The sequence below is a fragment of the Sturnira hondurensis genome, unplaced genomic scaffold (assembly GCF_014824575.4).
Source record: "Sturnira hondurensis isolate 20B ecotype Veracruz unplaced genomic scaffold, ASM1482457v3 Scaffold0006496, whole genome shotgun sequence".
NCBI classification, from domain to species: Eukaryota; Metazoa; Chordata; class Mammalia; order Chiroptera; family Phyllostomidae; genus Sturnira; species Sturnira hondurensis.
Genome location: NW_028079127.1, coordinates 4,433,995 through 4,447,699, shown reverse-complemented (window position 1 = coordinate 4,447,699; position 13,705 = coordinate 4,433,995). Strand labels below are relative to the sequence as shown.

The 13,705-nt window shown below is 36.4% G+C and overlaps 1 protein-coding gene across 1 annotated transcript in view; it reads left to right on the top strand.

The window, feature by feature from the left end:
- Positions 1–13,705, top strand: part of GRID1 (glutamate ionotropic receptor delta type subunit 1) — a 722,282-nt gene that overhangs the window by 517,431 nt on the left and 191,146 nt on the right. The gene's annotated exons all lie outside the window — the stretch shown is intronic.

Below are 13,705 nucleotides of genomic sequence, written 5' to 3'. Positions count from 1 at the left end.
ACTCTCCTTGTTATCTTCAGCTTCTTAAATTTGTTTTCTCTGGCTCCCTGGGTTTATGGTGTGAACTTCTGTGTTATGTCATCTGTGAGATTCAGTGATGTAGTCTCCTTGATCTCCGAAGCTCACTGGTCTTGGGGCTGTCCCTCATGTTGCTTTTAAGTTTGTCTTTGTTTTTTTGTGTTTTTTTGAGGTCTTTCTTGTGTGGGTCCTTCCCACCAGCTGGTGAACTGATGGTTCCTCTGTCCACCACACACTTTAATTTGTTTTGCTGGTGAAGGTGTGTTACCTTGAAACTAGTTCTTCTGTGTGTACAGGGTTTTGAGGTTTCTGTTTTGCTCTTGTTCAATTTTTTTGTACTGGGTTGTTTCTCCACTGTCTAGATGTATTTTTGGATAGGTCTTGAATTAAGGTTTGCGTGGTTTCCACTCTGTCCTTCACCTTCTTGTGTTGTTATCTGTTGGTTTTTCCTTTCTTGCTGGATTTCCTCTTCCAGTGTGTATCCTGGTGTTCACCGCTTCCACCTAGTGTTTTTTTTTTTTTTATCAGTTGGAGTGGAAGGCAAAATGGTTTATGAGATCAGGAGAGTATTCTATCATATTTGCAGTAACAGCCAGTAGAGAAGAGATAGGACATCCTTTGGGTTTGTATAGTGATATCTGTAATCTTCAACCCAATTAGCCAGTTTTTAGAAAGGATGGAAAGAACATAAGCCTCTTGTTGGGGAGGGAAGGTTTGTGAGTTGGATCTAGAAAGCAGTGAGGTTGTGGGATGTCAGATTCTGAGGTAAGGAGACAATAAAGGCTGGTAAATAGGCGTAGTGTGAGAGAGAATAGTGTTAACCACTACAGTATTTTATAGTTCAGGAAACAATGAAGTGCACTAAGATCTTGGAGGGGTGTTATGTAGTATTTACAATAATATGGAATAGCTATTATTTACAATAATATTAAAGCAACAATCCTATGACAGAATTTATGAGGTACCAAGAATAGGGAGTATTGGACTTTCAATAATGTGTTGATGGAACACAGGTGAAGTAAAGAGCAGTAAATTAGCAATAGGCTATGAATGAGGGGACAGGGGAAACCTGTCAAATGACACAATATAACCAGCCAAGGCATAGAAGACTATACCAAAAGAGGAGGAATGCAAAGATAGTATTAAAATAAAGATGTAAGAATAATGAAAAAATACAAATATGCAGTAACTTGTAGTTTCTCTGGTATAGAAAAGTGAAATTTGTCTCTCTGTACTGTTGGGATGCCCCCTGTTTCGGTCCAACTTTGGTCTTTTCGCAGTTCCAAGTTTTATGTCTCACTTGTTTAGGGGAAAAAAAAGGCAGCACATGGGAGGAAAAAGTGATGTTTGGAAAGAAAGGAAAAAGGAATAAAACAAGAAAGAAGGAAAGAGAGGAAAAAGTATTGAAAGATAAAACAAGAATAAAGTTAAAAAAGATTACTTAAAAACAGAACAAAAAAGCATCTCTTGTTGGTTTCTAGCTGGCCAAACTGGTTTTTCTGGTCTCACTGGCAGCAGCAGGCTGAGGGGTGATTGGTGTGGCTTTTCTCCCTTCTAGGTGTACTCAGCCAGTCTCATGAGCATTCTCCCAAGATCCAGACCTGTGCCTCTCCCCAGTGCCCCACCAAGGGAATCCAGGCCCCTTTTACAGCCCTCTTTCCCTGGGAGTCACCATTGTGTGCTGGGGTGTGGGCATGTCTGCCCAGCTAGGCTTCCCTAGCCCCGCAGGCTCTGGCGGGAACCTTTCCCAGTGCTACTGGGGAATGCAAGGGTGACTCTCAATTCTCCCAAGTGTGCGACCAGATACCTCATGGGTGATCAAGCTCCCCTTCTTTGCTTCCTTGTGCCCATTCCTCTCTCTGACACCTCAAGCAAACAGGTCTCTCCTGGTATTTTTCAATCTGTGCCCAGGTGGGTGGGGAGGGAGGTGATGAGCTGGCTCTCTCCTCCCTTTAACATTTCATATAATAAGGGCTTGGTGATGATGAACTCCTTTAACTTGACCTTATCTGAGAAGCACTTTATCTGCCCTTCCATTCTAAATGAAAGCTTTGCTGGATAGAGCAATGTTGGATGTAAGTCCTTGCCTTTCATGACTTGGAATACTCCTTTCCAGCTCCTTCTTGCCTGCAAGGTCCATTTTGAGAAATCAGCTGACAGTCTGATGGGAACTTCTTTGTAGGTGACTGTCCCCTTATCTCTTGCTGCTTCTAGAATTCTCCTTTTCATTTTAATCTTGGGTGATGTAATTATGATGTGCCTTGGTGTGTTCCTCCTTGGGTCCAACTTCTCTGGGACTTTCTGAGCTTCCTGGACTTCCTGGAAGTCTATTTCCTTTGCCAGATTGGGGAAGGTCTCCTTTATTATTTGTTCAAATAAGTTTTCCACTTGTTGCTCTTCCTCTTCCCCTTCTGGTATACCCCTATGATTTGGGTGTTGGAATGTTCAAAGATGTCCTGGAGGTTCCTAAGCCTCTCCTCATTTTTTTGAATTATTTTCTCTTCATTCTTTTCTGTTTAGTGGTTTCTTCCTTTAGATTTGTTTCTAAACTTTTGTTGTCCTCATTTTGGTTGTGCCAGGAGGCACAGTGTGTCTACCTACATCTCCATCTTGGCCAGAAGTCCCCTTCTTTCTCATTTAACAACAATCTCTTCTGGGTTTTTACAGCCAGAAGTTGTAGGGACTTCCCTTCCTGGCACTGAAACTCTCGGCAGTGGAGCCTGATGTGGGGCTGAGAACCCTCCCTGTTTGAGGGGACTATCAGATGCATTCTATCAAATGCGCATCCAAGATATCCCTCTCAGTTTTTACCAAACGCAAGTGGGTGTGGAACTAGCCTGTTCTGTGTCTCTGCCCCACCTACAGTTTTCATGAGGCTTCTTCTTTATATCCTTAGTCGTAGAACTTTTTTAAAACTGTCATACTAGGAATTTTATTTTTTTTTGAAAATATATCTTATTGATTATGATATTACAGTTGTCCCATTTTTCCTCCCTTTACTCCCCCTGCTCTGCATCCCCCTCCCACCTGCATTCCCCCACCCTTAGTTTATGTCTGTGGGTCATACATGTAAGTTCTTTGGCTCCTCTATTCCCCATACTATTCTTGACCTCTCCCTGTTTATTCTGTACCTACCATTTATGGTACTTATTTCCTCCTGTACCTTTCCCCCATTCCTCCTTTTCTTCTTGTCACTGTTGGTTCCCTGTACATTTTCCTTTATTTTACTTTTCATAGCCTTCACTTTTTCCTCTATTTTGTTGCCATACTCAACCAATTCTGTGAGCATCTTGATTACCAGTGTTTTGAACTCTGCATCTGATAGATTGGCTATCTCTTCATCACTTAGTTAAATTTTTGGAGCTTTGATTTGTTCTTTCATTTGGACCATATTTCTTTGTCTCTGTGCAACTGTTACATAGTAAGGAGTGGACCCTTGGCTACTGGCCAGGGTGGGACAACCCACATCACTGCGTTGTGGCACTGTAAGTAGGGGAGAGGTTTGAGGGGGGAACAATGACACTTGCTCAGCTCTTGGCTGTGTTTCTGTCACTTCTGCCACTACCCACAGCTGATTGGGCCCTTCTGATTCCTGGGTGGGTGGGTTTGTGTATGTTCTAGGTCTCTCCAACAACTCTGTAGGTCTCTCCAACAACTCTCCTGTGAGGCTGGGAGTTTCTCCCACTGCTGCAACCCCCATGGGTTTTTACATGCAGCGGTTTTGAAGCCTTATTTCCTCATGCTGGAACCCTGGGTTGAGTGGTCTGACTTGCTTTCCAGTTGTTCCTCCTGGTTTACACATATGCAAATGTGGGACTTCCTGGTCTGCCAGCCACTGCCTTACCAACCCAGTCCTCCACCTGCGGCCTTGCTGTGAGTCCTCTCCACCTTGGTTGCCCGTCTCCGTCCCTCCTACCAGTCTGGATGAATATTTCTTCTTTAACTCCTTGGTTGTTGGACTTCCATACAATCTGATTTTCTGGCAGTTCTGATTATTTTTTGTTTTTAAATTTGTTGTTGGCTGTGCAAGGTGGCAAAGTGTATCTACCTACCCCTCCATCTTGGCTGGAAGTGTAGTTGTAGGACTTTTGTTAAGCTCTATTTGCTGTGGTTCCAAATGATGATTGTTCTGTAGTTTAGTTACAGTTTTGATGTGGTTGAGGTAGGATGAAATAATGAATTTAACCTTTGCCACCATTTTGACCAAAGTCCATTCTGGGGTTTTTGTTGTTTTTTATTTCTTTGTTACAATCTTCTTGGTATCATGTTTTAGTTCACCATTTAATCTCCTTTCTTTGTTTATTAGATATGTGCCTTCATTTTTAAATGTATTTTTAGTGCTTGTTCTAGTGTTTATTATATGCATCATTAATTTATCAAGAATTATTATACTAATTCATGCACAATCTAAGAACCTTACAATTGTATACTTGCAATTTCCAGTATCCCATACTTTATTACTATTATTATTTTTATTTCTATTTACATTTTATACTCAGTTTATTGTAAGTAATTTTGCTTTACACACCCAAATATCTTTTAAAAATGGAAAAAATTACAGGCATTATATATTTACAATTTACTTTTTATTGATGTTAGATTCACATTTCCATGTGATATTATTTTCAAGCAGTCAAAAAAACTTAATTTAACATTTTTTGCTGGGCATTTGCTTGTCTGTAAATGTGTTTTATTTTTCCTCTTTTGAGGCATTTTATTTTTGGTGTGTATAGAATTCTACTTTGATCATTAATTTAATTTTTATTTTATTACTTTAAATTTTTTAATTTCAGTTTACATTTAAAATTAATTTTGGTTACTCAAGTGTACAGAATAGTGGTTAGACAAGCATATCTTTTACAAAGTGTTCTTTGTGTTATCTCAAGTATCCACCTTGCACTGTACGTAGTTATTATCCTGTTATTGACCATATTTCATACGCTAGCTACTACTTCCTCATGACTGCTTCGTAACCACCCCTCCATCTTTTTCACCCAGTTCCCCAAACTCCCTCCCCTCTGGCAACCATCAGTCTTTTCTCTGTATCTGAGTCAGTTTCTATTTTTTTGTTTACTCTGTTCTTTAGATTTCACATGTCAATGAAATCTTATTGTATTTGTTTTTCTGACTAACATTTTATTTAGCATAATATCCTCTAGGTCCATTCATGTTGTCCCACATGGTAAGATTTAATTTCTTTTTATGGATGAGTGATTCCATTGTATATAAGTACCTTATCTTCTTTACCCGTCACCTATTGATGGGCACTTGGGTTGCTTCCATATCTGGGCTTTTGTACATAATGCCACAGGGAGCATAGAGGTGCATACATCTTTTTGAATTAGGGCTTTGTATTTCTTCAGCTAAATACCCAGAAGTGGGATTGCTGGGTCATGTTATAGTACTATGCTTTAATTTTTTGAGGACCCTTCATACCATCTTCCATAGTGACTGTACCAATTAGCAATTTTACCAAGAGTGGGTGAGGTTTCCCCTTTCTCCACATCCTTGACAACACCAGTTGTTTGTTAATTTATTGGTGATAGCCATTCTGATAGATGTGAGGTGATATCTTATTGTGGTTTTAATTTGTATTTTTATAATAAATGGTGACATTGAGCATCTTTTCATAGGTCCATTGGCCATCTGTATGTCCTGTTTGGAGAAATGTCTGTCCAGGTCCTCTGCTCATTTTCTTATTGGATTATTTTTGGTGTTAAGTTGTATGAATTGTTTATAAATTTTGAATATTAATTCTTTATTGGATCTATCATTGTCAGGTATGTTCTTTCATTCAGTAGGTTGCTTTATTATTTTGTTGATGGTTGCTTTTGCCATGCAAAAACATTTCAGTTTGATATAATCCCATTTGTTTATTTTTTCCCTTGTTTTCTTTGTTCAAAGAGATATGTCAGAAAAATAAATTATGAAGAGCAGTATCAGAGAGGTTGCTTTCTATGTTTTCTTGTAAAAGTTTTATGGTTTCAGGTCTTACATTTAAGTCTTGAATCCATTTTGATTTTATTTTTGTATGGAACATAAAAAGATGGTCAGGTTTCATATTTTTTGCATGTACCTATCCAATTATTCCAATACCTTTTATTGGATAGAATGAGTTTATCCCACTGTATATGCTTTCCTCTTTTGTCATAGATTAGTTGGCTATATAGATGTGGTTTTTTTTCTTCTGGGCTTTCTGTTCTGTTTCATTGACCTATGTATATGTTTTTATGCTGGTACCATGCTGTTTTGATTACTGGAGCCTTGCAGTATAGTTTATTATGAAGTGGCATAATACCTCCAACATTGTTCTTTTTTCTGAAGATTGTTCTACCTGTTTGGGTTCTTTTGTGCTTCCATATAAATTTTGGAATTATTTTTCTAGTTCTGTGAAAAGTGCTGTTGGTATTTTGATGGGGGTTACATTGAACCTACTGATTGCTTTGGATAGTATGAACATTTTAATTATGTAAATTATTTTTTATCTATGAGCATGGTATATGCTTTTATTTATTTGTATCTTCTTTAGTTTCTTTCTTTACTGCCTTATAATTTTTCAAATATAGGTCTTTTACATCCTCAGTCAAATTTACTTATAAGTATTTTCTTTTCTGATGCAATTGTAAATGGCATTTAAAATTTTTTTTTTTTGTTCAGAATCACAGAAATGGAGATGTAATGGAGCGTTATCAGTGGAGAGGGGAAAGGAGAAGGTAGAGGAAAAGGTACAGGGAATAAGAAGCATAAGTAGTAGGTACAAAATAGACAGGGGGAGGTTAAAAGTAGTGTGGGAAATGGAGAATCCAAAGGACTTATATGTACGGCCCATGAACATGAAGTAAGGTAAGGGATGTTGGTGGGAGGGGGTTGCACGGCAGAGAGGAATAAAGAGGAGAAAAAATGAGACAACTGTAATAGCATAATCAATAATATATATTATTTTTTGTGATAGCTGTGGTGTATAGAAATGCAACCAATTTCTGCATGTTAATTTTGTATCCTGCTACTTTACTGAATTTGATTAGTTTTTACTAATAATTTTCATTATATTTTGGATTATATTGTAATTGGTAAGAAGTCTGCAATAATTTTTATAGTTTTACTTTTACTCTGAATATTTTTCTTTTGGCATATTTTTAAAATATAATCTCTTCTTTTTAGCAGTTTGATTATAGTGTGCCTTACTGGTTGTGTGTGTGTGCATGTGTGCATGCACCTGCCTTGTTATTCTGGTGAGTCTCTAAGGCTCTCTTTATCTGTCACTTTTCTCTCATGGGTCACAGCCCTATAATGCCTCTTATTTAATATCTTAAAATAGTTGTTTTGAATATTAAGTCCCACTTTTTTGTTATTTATGTTTGAAGTACTTGTGTGATATCAATCACTTTGATATTACCAATATTAAGAGCTCCTTTTAAAGTTTAAAATTTTCCCTTTTAAACTTTAGGTCTCAATCTATCTTGAAGTGATTTTAGTGTATAACATGAATTGGATATAATTTCATATTTAAAAAATTATGAATAACCACTTACCCTAGTGCATTTATTGAATAGGCCTTTCCCTAATGATTTATACATACACAAACACACACACTACTGGATTCTCTGTTCTTCCAAGTTCCTGAGAAAACATTGTTTTTTTGATTAGCATTTTTGCTTGTACTGATTAATTTAGAGAGAACTGATCATAATCATATCATATTGTGTAACATATATCTTTCCTTGATCATTGCTTAACTTTTATAAGGTCTTCAATGAGTTTTAGTAATTTTTATATGTTTCTCCATGGAATCTTGCATATATTTTATTAAATTTATCTGATATTGTAAGTGCTGTCTTTAAAAAAAATTTTTCTAATTGCCTAGGGCATAAACATACCTTTGACTTTAGATGAAACAGATTTGAAATTCATTCACCATGAATTCATGTCTTATAACTAGTAATTTTCTTCAAGGTTATTTTGTTTGTTTAATATATATATTAACATATAACCTACAAATAATAACTCATGTTCTTCTTTCTATTCTTTATGTCTTTTTTTCTCTTATTGTGTATGCTAGAACTTCTAGTGTATCAAATAAATTTGATAATAGTGAGCAACTTCCATCTTTCTAACTTTAAAATACTTGTTTTATTATTCTCCCATTTCAGCTTATGTTTATTAAATGTACTTTGCAGTACCTTTTATCAGATTAAAGAACTTTCCTTTTATTCTTAGTATGTCATGATTTTTTTCATCATGAATAGATATGAACAGTATGGAAACTCTTCTGCCTTTGTGAACCAATGATGTGGGCTTTCTCTATTAACTTGCTTAATCTAACTTGTATGCTATTATACTTAGTTATTTAGAATTTTGTTTTAGATATTTTTGTTTAGATATTTGCATCTTTTTTTCAAATAGTTTTTTTAAATTTAATTATTGTTCAAGTACAGTTTTCTCTCTTTTACTCCCATCCCAGCCCACCCCCCCAGTCCTCCCCACCTCCCTCCCATTTCTACCTGCCTTAGTTGTTGTCCATGTGTCCTTTATACTAATTCCTGTAAATCCTTCCCCCTTTCCCCTGAAATTCCCTTCCCTCTCCCCTCTAGTCGCTGTCCCCCTGTTCTCTATTTCAGTGTCTTTGTTTTTACTTTGCTTGCTTGTTTGTTTTGTTGCTAGCTTCCTGTTAAAGGTGAGATCATATGGTATTTGTCTTAGATAGTTGCATCTTTATTTATGAATGAAGTAATTCTATAAAATTCCCTTCTGGTACTGATTTTGTTCTTTGGGGATCAAAATTATAGTGAATTCATAAGATGATTGAGAGCTTGCTTTTTCTTTGCATAATTTCTAAAAGGACAGAGACTTTATAAATTTAGTAGAAATTGCTGATTAAGGTGTCAAAAACTGCTCCATGGAAATTTTTTAAGTACTGCTTTAAAATTACTTCAAAAGCTGTAGGAATTTTTATGTTTGATTCCTTTTTGAGTCATTTATATACCAGCTCCAGGAAATATATATATTTTAACTTTTAAATTTTATTAGCATAAATGAATTAATAATATTTTCTAATACTTTATCTCTCATATGTTGGGAATTGTTACTTTTTTATTGATATAATTTATTTGTACCATCCCTTTCTCTCTCTCTGCCTTTCTTTTTCTTGAAAAATTAAGTCACTTATTAATAGAAACTTATTTTGTTATTCTTTTCAAACATTGCTTTATTGTTGATTCTTTCTATTTTAACAAAGCAAAGAGTCCAACTTTGTAACCTGATTCTGCCAGGAGTGGTTACTAGCTGTGTTGTCTTGTGTAAATTACATAAGTTCTTTGATATTCTATTTTCAACTCTGTAATGAAAGTAATCATTGAAACTACATACATAGTTGTTATGATTAGATGAGTTGCTAATTGTAAAACACTTAGAATAGTGCTAGGCAAATAGACAGTGATATAATAACAATTTTTTAGTAAATAAATATTTTCTTTCTGTTATCTTTATTATCTCCTTTCTTAAATATCTTGGGGATTACTGTTATCTTCTTTCTAAATTTTTAGGTTTTGCTTCTTTTCTAATGTATGGATTGGAAACTATTTCTTCAAATTACCATTTTTGCTATATGGTTCCAGTGTTGTTATTGTTGCTGTTGTAATTATTGTTATTTGGTTAGTATTATTAAATTAATCTCTGATCTCTGAGTTATTTAGAAGTACTTAATTTTTCGTGTATAAGGATAGCTTACTTATGTTATTTTCATTAACTTGTAACTTTTGATTAACAAAGTATGTTAAACCTTTGATTAACATGTTTAGTATGTAATCAGTTTTTGGAAATGTAACATGTGTGTTTGAGAAGAATGTGTATTTTTACATTACCCAGTGCATAATTATAAGTTCATTAAATTGTGTTATTCACATCTTCTTATATCTCAGGTGATATTTGGTCTGCTTGACCAGTGATTGAGAAAGCTGCTTAGAAACTGGTCATTATGTTGCCATATTTTTACATTTATTTTTGCAATTCGATATGTTTGCATTATACATTTTGAGGCTAATTAGGTGCAAGCTTGTTTAGACATATTTTTGATTAATTAAAGTCTTTAACATTTCTAGTAACTTTCTGCATATTCTCTATACTTTTGCCTTAATTTCTATGTTGATATTGAATTTCTATTTCAAATATTGATTTAGGTTTTCTTTTTATTAGAATTGCTTGGCATTCCTTTTCTCATTTGTTTACTTTAAACTCTTTGTGTCTTTAAAGCACCGTTTATGAACAACACCCAGCAAATTCTCCCCCAATCATTGCTTTAAAAAATATATATTTTATTGATTATGCCATTACAGTTGTTCTATTCCCCCCTTCATTCCCCTCCACCCTGCACACCCCCTCCCCCACTATTCCACCCCCTTTAGTTTATGACCATGTGTCTCAAGTTCATTAGATTCTATATTTTGCACAGTATTCTTGCCCTCCCCCCTACCTATTTTCTACCTACTGTCTATGCTATGTATTTTCTGTAGCTTCTCCCCCCTTCTCCTCCTACCACTCCCCTGTTGCTAACCCTCCATGTGTTCTTCACTTCTATGGTTCCACTCCTGATCTAGCTGTCCTCTTGGTTTGCTTTTGTTTTAGGTGTGGTTGTTGATAACTGAGTTTGCTGCCCTTTCACTGTTCATATTTTTCATCTTCTTTTTCTTAGATAAGTCCCTTTAACATTTCATATAATAAGGGCTTGGTGATGATGGACTCCTTGAACTTGACCTTATCTGAGAAGCACTTTATCTGCCCTTCCATTCTAAATGAAAGCTTTGCTGGATAGAACAATCTTGGATGTAAGTCTTTGCCTTTCATGACATGGAATACTTCTTTCCAGCCCCTTCTTGCTTGTAAGGTCTCTTTTGAGAAATCAGCTGACAGTCTGATAGGAACTCCTTTGTAGGTAACTGTCTCCTTATCCCTTGCTGCTTCTAGGATTCTCTCCTTTATTTTAGTCTTGGCTAATGTAATTCTGATGTGCTTTGGTGTGTTCCTCCATGGGTCCACCTTCTTTGGGAGTCTCTGAGCTTCCTGGACCTCCTGGAAGTCTATTTCCTTTGCCAGATTGAGAAAGTTCTCCTTTATTATTTGTTCAAATAAGTTTTCCACTTGCTCTTCCTCTTCCCCTTCTGGTACCCCTATAATTCGGATGTTGGAATGTTTAAAGATGTCCTGGAGGTTCCTAAGCCTCTCCTCATTTTCCTGAATTCTTGTTTCTCCATTCTTTTCTGTTTGCTCATTTTTTTCTTCCTTCTGGTCCACTTCATTGATTTGAGTCCCAGTTTTCCTTCCATCACTATTGGTTTCCTGTGCATTTCCCTTCATTTCAATTAGTTTAGCTTTCATTTGTTCCTCTAATTTGTGACTAAAATCCACCAGTTCTGTGAGCATCCTGATCACCAGTATTTTGAACTGTGCATCTGAGAGGATGGCTATTTCTTTTTTTTCCCAAAAATTTTTATTTAATTATTTTTCAAGTACAGTTTTCTGTCTATTACTCCCATCCTATCCCACCCCCATACTCCCACCTCCCTCCCATTTCCACCCTTCTGAGGATGGCTATTTCTTGGTCACTTAGAGTTATCGGCTCTGGGGCTTTGAGTTCTTGAGCCATATTTTGGTCTGTTCGTGCCTGTTACGTATGAGGAGCGGAGCCCTAGGTGTTCACCAGGGTGGGGCAACTCAGTCCCTGGGTTGTGATGCTGTATGTGGGGGCAGAGTCAAAGGGGGTCAATTATGGTCCCCTCTGCTGCTTCCCACCACTGGGGCCTGCACAGTCTGTCTCATTGCTCGGTCCTTCGCTGGCTTATCTGCACGTGAACGTGAGACCACAGTCAGCCTGCCGCCTTGCGCCCTCACTGTGTCCACCCTTTGCTAACCCACACCTTGGATCTGCCCACGGCTGCCTGTGTGCCTGGGTTGGGGGAATCTTTCCTGCCGGACCCTGCTCCGCTGCTAGTTCCGCCCCTCTTACCAGTCTGGCTGAATGGTTTGTTGTTGTCGGACTTCCATATAGTTCAATTTTCTGTGTTTTGGCTGTGTTTTTGTTACTAAAACTTTGTTGTCTTTAAATTTGGTTGTGAGAGAAGGCACAGTATTTCCACCTATGCCTCTATCTTGGCAGAAGTCCCCCAATCATTGCTTTTAAATTAGAAATAATTATTATGATTAAGACATTTGAATTTTCTATCATTTGAAAGATTGATTCAAATTATCCAACTTATTTTGCGTATTTATATATATTTTTTTACTTTTCCCAAAATGATAAGAAATGTAGCTGCTTTACACCATTAACTTCCCTATCACCGACAGCATCTTGCTATTTTCTAGAATTTTAATTTTGGTTTGTTATGGGACTATTTGCCTTTTTCTTTTGGGGGTATTCTTAGCCTTTTGAAAGACAAAGGAAACTCTACAGGTATGTTTTCATTCCTATTTTATGAATCTCCTTTAACATCTGCTAGGTTTGTTCCTTTTCTTATTTTAGTGTTTTCTCACAAAATCTTTTTTAAATGGACCTTTGTGTGACAAACCTAATAAAGCTTTGTATGTCTGAGGATTTTTTTTAATGATGTTTGAAAGGCAATTTATTGGGATGTAAAATTCCAGGTTTAGTGTTCCTTTGTCTCAAATGCCTTAAAAAATACTACTCCATTGTCATGTGAGGCCAGCGCTGCTTTTGAGAAGTTTGCTGTCAAATGGTGCTGATCGATTATTTGCTCTTCAGAAAATAGTTAGAATTTTTCCTGGTTCTGGATTTTCTTAAATTTCATATAAATACTTCCTTATTTCCCTATATTTCATCCTGTGGCAGTTTCAATCTTAGGTTGTAAATCTTTGTTTAAGTCTTAAAAATTTAACTGTAGAATTCCCTTATTTACTTTCTCCTTACCATGCCTCTGTACCTCACCCATAGTGGGCTTTTTGTCTGTCTTCCTTAGCCCTCCTCCTCTGATTTTCTGGGGTGTCCTGTGTGGTCCATTGGTTCTTCTACTGCTTCCCCAAGCCTTTCATTACTGTGCTCCAAATGAAAACAGCATTGCTTCTCGATATTCTACCTACCTTTGAGAGGAAAGGGGCAGATTGGCATATAATTATTAAACATCCAAAAATTCGTTTTCAGATGTATAAACTGTGCGCATAAGTCATTTCCGTGTTCAGTGGTATTGCTTTTTCTCCATGATTTGCCCATCTTAATTTTTGAGCTCTGCTGTCTCTTTTAGGTTGCTAGATTATATAGTCACACTATTTTTTAATATGCTGGATTATATGTTCATGTAATTTTTTCAAGCATGTCACTTTTTATTAATTTTTGAGCCTTTTAAGTCTGGCAGTGCCTCACTTAACCTAGATTGTACTTCTTGTGTCATTATGTGAACCGGAGGAGACATTTACTCCTTTTCCTCTTCCTAGTGTATAAAAAACTGAAAGTCCAAAATCAAACTGACTTTAGTCAACATCATTTTTTATCTGTACAAATTTGTGGTAGTATGTATTTTTTGTTCAATTAAATTTTTTTTAAGCAGCAGCAGTGTTTATTCAAGACACAAAAGACACAACAATGAGGGAATCTGGTCATGTTCTCTTCTCCCTGGAGGGGGTGGATCTCAGGAAAACCACTCCCTTTGCCTGGTCCCTTGTTTTACCAGAATATGTCAGAATT